Source organism: Cyprinodon variegatus, unplaced genomic scaffold (genome assembly GCF_000732505.1).
Source record: "Cyprinodon variegatus isolate N-32 unplaced genomic scaffold, C_variegatus-1.0 Scaffold325, whole genome shotgun sequence".
In the NCBI taxonomy this organism is placed as follows: domain Eukaryota; kingdom Metazoa; phylum Chordata; class Actinopteri; order Cyprinodontiformes; family Cyprinodontidae; genus Cyprinodon; species Cyprinodon variegatus.
In genome coordinates, this window is record NW_015150778.1 from 751111 (window position 1) to 758455 (window position 7345).

Below are 7345 nucleotides of genomic sequence, written 5' to 3' on the forward strand. Positions count from 1 at the left end.
GATGGATGGATGGATGGATGGATGGATGGATGGATGGATGATGGATGGATGGATTAGTGATTCTTTTCTTGCCTGGAATTTCTTTTCTCACTCCCTTCAAAGGGTCAGGCATCCTTTATCTTAAAATTATTTCAACCAGCAGTTCCATATTTTTTTCATTGAGTATTTAACAATGAATGCCCTGTCACCAGTTATTCACGCCATTACAGCAGGAAATTAAATAAATTTTGTTTGCATTATGATAATGAAATGCCATGGACTATTTAAACCCTACCCCAAATTGATTACTATCCCATAGATAGTAATCTTTTTAGCTAAACTAACAAAGCTCCTTATTTGTTAAACGAAAAATATGTAAATATCTAACAGGTATTTCAACTCCATAGAAACAAACTTTGATAAATATACCAGACGGCCAACTGGTATATACCATCAGTTTTGCTCTGAAGCTTATAAATACCCCTATAAGGACTTAGAATAATTAAATAAAATTATAGAGCTTTCAAGACTGCTATGAACATTTAGAAGTTTTAAAAAGTGTAAACTAAAACATAAAAAATAGAAGGAAACAGAAAGGAAAAAACCTCCTGAACTCGCAGGGAAACATTTCCATCTTATTTGACTAGACAGATATGGAGGAATCACGAGAGAAGACTAGTTAAAAATGTTTTTTTCATCTAGGCCTATATCTGAATAATCCATTGTAAATTAATGCAATATTTATTTTGGATATAGTTCAGTTATTCCTTTGAAAGAAATAAAGTAATATTTTGTGTTAGACTACAACTAACAAGCCATAAGAAAAAAAAATCTCAAAATTAAAAAAGCGTTATTCCATCTTGGTTTGTGGCATAGTTTGTTTTGCAGTAGTAATAGTTTGTTGGAATTGAGTGTTTGCAATACATGAATTGAGAATGCATGCTTAAATTGGAAACTGCAGATTTCAGTGGTTTGTGGAACCAGGTGTCTTTCATTTCACCTGTGTACATAAGGAAGTTACATAGATTAGTCACAAAAAGCTCATATCAGCTTGCTTTAGTCAACGTCCTCTTTAATGCCTCGCAAACTGGTTCCCTCAACATCCGCCCAATTCCATGCCTCTAAATTATTGCGATATAACTGCTGTCTGTACTCGCGCCAGCTTGAAGCCCCCTCTCTGATTAGCTCAATCCAATCAGGTTGCAGTGATTGCGCTTAGATTTAAATGCTGCAGCTCTAAGTAGGAAAATGTCCTTTGGAAATTGAGGCTTCCTTCAGGTGTGCTCACAAATTCTCAAGCCAACACCATACAATTCAACAGTGCTGTGAAAGTATTTATCTTCTTTTTTATCCATCCACCCATCCATCGTCTTCCGCCTACCAGGGGTCGGGTTGCGGGGGTAGCAGCTTCAGTAGGTCGGCCGGGACATCCCTCTCCCCTGCCACTTGGGCCAGCTCTTCCAGGGGAATCCAAAGGGATTCTCCAGCCAGTCGAGAAACATAGTCTCTCCCGCGTGTCCTGGGTCTCCAGGAGGCATCCTAACCAGATGTCTGAGCCACCTCAGCTTGCTCCTCTCGTAGTGGAGGACAAGCGGCTCTACTCTGAGTCCTCCCCCAATGACTGAGCTCCTCACCCTATCTCAAAGGGAGAGCTCAGACGCACTACAGAGAAAACTCATTTCGGCCGCCTGTATCAAGGATATGACCCAAAGCTCATGACTATAGATGAGGGTAGGAACGCAGATCGGTAAACCGAGAGCTTTGTCTTTGGGCTCAGCAAAAAGCAATGCTGTTACTTAGAGTAAAGACTAGTCAAACTAACCTGGCAACTGATCATTTCTTTCAGAAATCCAAGTTCTATTTGACTCAGCATGCTGGCTGACCTGCAGACAGGCAAGACTTTAGCTCTCTTATTATGCTTTAAAGTTAAGAAAATCACCAAACAATAATAAAAAAAACAGTCATAGACATCTATTTGTTATGTGTAGAGTTGCAAAAACATTGCTAAGGCTTTGTAATTCAGTATATACCACATTAAAACCCATGTTCCTCAAATAGCAAAAAAAAAATATGATACCTTCCCTGAATTCCTGACCTACCCAAATCGTCCTCTGAGGGCATTAACTAATTACTTTACAGGTCACAAAAGAACCATAAACAAACCATTTCAAACACTGAAGGGCTCATTTGGATTTAATGGGAGAGTGGGCATCCTGGTGAATATTGTATAAAGTTAACTCAGCCTTTCAGAAACAGAACATTATAGCCTACCTACAGTCACACGTGGTAATGAGATGGTCTGGGTCCTCTTTTCCTCAGCATGTGGAAAACTTGGCATAACCGATAGAAGCACAATATCCACTTTTTTCCTGAGGGAAAAACTTTTGCCATCAGTCCCTGATCTCAGCAAAACATGATGTAAACCTCAGGGGAATGACACAAAGTACATACATTTATATATATATTTTATTATTTAACCTTTATCTAACTGGGTAAAAAAAACATTGAGATTAAAAACCTGTTTTTCAAGGGAGTCCTGGCCAAGAGTCAACATGTTTACACATTAAACAGAGAGACATATTATATTAAATTGACAGGTTAATCAATTAAAAACACAAATCAGGTGAAATGATGGGATCTCCATAAAGGAGGACATTTTTTTTTACAAATATCCCTGGAAATTCCTTTTGAATCAAAAAGATAACCAGACAATAAAAAAAATGCTGATTAAAACCACTCAAAATTTCAGTTCGATCATAAACTACTAAAAGTTCAAATGTTAGAAGAGTCTATGAATTTTTATTAAAAGAGGTTTGATCATTTTCCAGAATTTCTGTGGATCATTGAGGTTTTAGTGGCGACAGACAAAAAGTATTCTGCTTTGGCCCTTTAATGAGCAAAGTACATTTATTTTGAAGGTGCCTAAAAAAGGACCAGTCATGGCAGTTACTTCGTCTTGCCTTGTCCCATGCTTAGTGCTTAGTCCAGGGTGGACCTCGCCTCTCGCCCGTAGACAGCTGGAGATAGACACCAGCGCCCCTCGCCACCCCACTTGGGATTAAGCGTGTCTGAAAATGGATGGATGGCTGGATGCATGTTTGTTTACAGCTTGCAAGAAAATGTCTCTGAATAAAGCAATCCCTAAATCTGGAATTAGATTTAAATATTCCCAGTTTACAAATAAACAAGTCTTTAAAAAAATGTATTCAGTTCAAAACTTATTTATTGTTCCCAAATGGAAAATGAAAGTTGTAGTTTCTCAGTTTTTTTTTTCTTTTTTCTTTAATGAGTTGTTGTTGACTTTGATAGCTCTAAGCATCAATGGTCTTCTCTAGCATATTCTCTTGCACTGGATCAGGACAAAACTTTGACTCGGTTACTCAAACCAAGTTCTGGCATGACCTAGTCAAAGTCTGGACTTAAACTCCTCCAAAAAGCCATGACATGAAAAGACCTTTAACAGGCCATTCATGCCTTTTACATTTTGTTTCTTCCACTCTCTCAATAAAATACAATGTTTTTGTTCTTTCTTATTTAACTCTTGTTTCTATACTCTTTCTGTCTTTGTCTCTTCTGCAGAAACAAGTTGTAAACGATGTGAAGATTTGCTGTACTCACCAGAGGGCAAAAGACATACCTGTGTGAATAAAAAGGAAATATTTCTCGAGTGGTCAGACCCATTCTCCATCATTCTGAGCACAATGGCTGCCTCCGCAATTGTTCTTACAGTTGTCATTGCTATCATCATTGGCATCAACTATGGAACTCCCATCGTTAAGGCAATTGGAGGTTGCTTGTGTTTTGTGGAGCTCGCCTCTTTGCTTCTCAGTTTCTGCCTAACGTTCACCTTTATAGGGAAACCAACAGCACATTCCTGTGTAGGTGTTCCTCTCTTTGGCATCACTTTCTCTCTCTGTATCTCCTGTATTTTGGCCAACCTCATTCAGATCATGGTGGGATTCAGCTTTGACCCAAAGATTTGCTCTAGGATTAAGAAGCTTAACCACCCAGTAGCTGTGGTGGTGATCATCTCCGGTGTGCAGGTGGGTGTGTCCCTGGCCTGGTTAATCCTACTCCCACGTAGTCCTCAGAAGGTGCCGCAGTTACCTGACACCATATTGTACCAGTGTGACTTTACCAATGAATCTATCAATTTTTTTGCAACTACAGTAGTTTATAACTCTTTCTGGGGCTTTGTGTGCTTTATTTTTGCATTCAGAGGTAGACAGCTACCTGACATTTACAAAAATGCAACATTAATATCTTTGAGCATGGTGCTGTTTTTAATCATATGGATTGTTATCCTCCCAATTTACATAAATTTGCAAGGGAAGAATAAACCAGCAATATGTAGTGTGGCCATTCTCATTTCTTGCCTCAGCATCCTTGGCTGTCACTTAGCCCCTAAATGTTACATCATGTTGTTCAGAAAAGAGATTAATAATCAGAATGCAATCAGTGAGTACATTAGAAAACATTATGAGAGGAAGAATCTACCTGTGGTAACATCATCATGATCCGATGCTCATCTAAATTCATCCTGATCATAGGTGAGTAGAAAAGTAATTCATGTAAATCAACATATTCTTATACACTGTATGCAAACTGTATTTATATCTATATATATATATATATATACAGAAAGGTGGTAAAATTACAAACGTTGCTCTTTATTGGAAGGAGGAGATGGGCCTTTTGGAAAAGTTTCTCCAGAAAAGTTTGTTTATGTCTGTTAGAAGCTCTTGTTGGGATAGAAAAGCGAGTTCACATTCATTATTAGCACTTTGTGGAAGAAACAGTGATGAAAAAACTTGTTGTACCTCCATATGTCATATTTCTTTATGTCACACTAAGGTTTTAGTGAAAAGTTGTTTTTGTTTTTTTTCCTTTACGCTCAGTGGAGAATCTCAGGGATCCAATTATATACACAGATTCTGTAAAGAAACAGCTAAATGTTATTTTCATCTTTAAACATATAAACAGGTGAAACATATACATGACATGTAAATTTGATGTTTTCGACTAGATTATTGTTTGTGCTTTAAAATGTCAAGATAATTGAGAATGTGGGTAACATGCTAGTGAGAATTCTAACATAGTAAAAAACTTGTAAAAAACAACGTGGATAACACAACTATTAATCATTAAATACATAGAATATCTAACAAATGTAAGATAGGTTTTTTATGTTTTTTGTCTGTTTTTTGTAATTGCATTCCCTTATGAAGAAATAATATACAAACTCTATTAGGATAGGCTAAAATTAATATGCTGTAACACATTTATTAAAATTTGTTACAAAATAAAAACCTTCTGCTATATGTGCTATATGCATGTCACCACTAGATGGAGCACTTGAAGCAGAAGTTGATAGATAAATAGTGCTGTGGTTCAGTTCTATTTGAAGCTTTGACATATGCCAATATCTATACAGCAGGAAATGTAATATTTTTATATGGTTAAAGAAAGAATGAGGAACTGCAGCTATCCAAGGGGTCAATAATTGATATGGCATCACATTTTCAATTTTAAGCAATATTTATTCATATATTTTTGGCTTTTCAGGCATAAATGGAAACATAGATGGCAATTACACCACTCCTTCACTAAAACAATGTTTTTATTATTTTATAATGCTTTTCATATATTCTGAATACACCACATTAAGCTATTTTATATGTAGCTTTAAAATAAAATGATTTAAACCTGTATTTTTGCTCTTTTTCATATTAAGTCACAAGGTTTACCTTCTTATATTTCATATGAACTGTAATTTTAAAATAGGGGCAACAAATATTACACAGTTTAGTTACTAAAAGTTAAACATTATAACTAGTGTTGCTTTTTTATGGCCGAGATACCCGATACCTGGCTGTGCAGTATCGGCCCATACGGATGCTATCTGTTTGAAATTGATGTGTGTATCTATGAAGAACTGCAGACTACTGGGATGTAAAATAATCACCATCATGGCTTCAAGCTGCTGCCTAAAATGATTTCGATCCCCTATTGGTTGGTACTCGCTGATACCGATACCACCATTGGGGCCCCGCCTGATACTGGGATCGGTGCAACGCTAATAATAACTAGACCTTATTGTATATTTTTCACGTTTTATTTGTGTATATCGTTCTTACACAGGCTAATATTTTATATCCAGAAACATTCATAATTTGTGTGTAAAAACACATAAACAGCATCGTTTATAATGTGAAATATAGTTTTACAATCTACAGATGGGGTGATTAATATTTTAATTTCTATCGGTGAGAAATTTGCTTTGAAGCTTCTTACTTCATCCTGTTGCCATGATGAATGATAAGGGCTTCTTATTATGCTCACAGACACCCTGTACTACACTTTTCTATTCAAAATAGAATGAGATGTATCCCACCTTCTGAAATGGGGCCAAGAAATGGGCCTATAATCACGCATTACTTCTCCATTCAAGCCCTATCAATGGGCTGTAGGACTGCCTACAAGCTGTGGAGAGTCAGGAGTCCAATCAAGACCCTTTGAACTGTTAATTTAGGGTTAATCTAATTTAATTCAATTCAAAATAGTTTGAACAGCTAAAGAGAAATTAAATGTTATAGTAACTCATTGTCAGTTTTTCAATGAGATGTTATCAGTGTTGAAGGCAGGAAGGATCTGTAGCAGTCTGTCTTCCACCAGATCTAGAGAAGCCTCTGACTGAAGACACTTTGTTGTTGTTTAACAGTTTTCTAAAGAGGATGCTCCCAATTTTTTTTGTGAAATCATCTCCAGAGGTTCTAGAGGAGTTTCTAAAACAGAACCTTTACTGCATGAAAATAATGTTCTTCATTTCAATTATTAATAATTCCTCCTCCTAGATTGGGATCATCTTATCAAGCACTAAGTAGTTGTATACTTTTTTATTGCAATAAAAAAATAAACCAGCTTATTTGTATGTTGGGGTCCCGTTATAACTAAATGGCTGCAATACTGGCAACATTTGGACAAGCACACTGAGAGCGCAGACCTGCCAAGCAGCACATTTTGCCCCAAATTTATAGCTAAATCTTGTACATGATCTGCATCATTACCAAATTGAAAGAATTGTTCCCTGGCCAGTAAATTATTGATGCATATAGTTCTTATTATAGCTTCTGTGTATTATATAGCTTCTGTGTATATATATATATATATATATATATATATATATATATATATATATATATATATATATATATATATACATATTTATATATATTCTACCTTATTTTGTTATTTTGTTTTGTTTTTTTTGTCTGCACCAACAACACCAAGTCAAATTCCTTGTAAGTGCTAACCTACTTGGCAATAAACCTGATTCTGATTCTATTACATAGCATAACAGATAAAT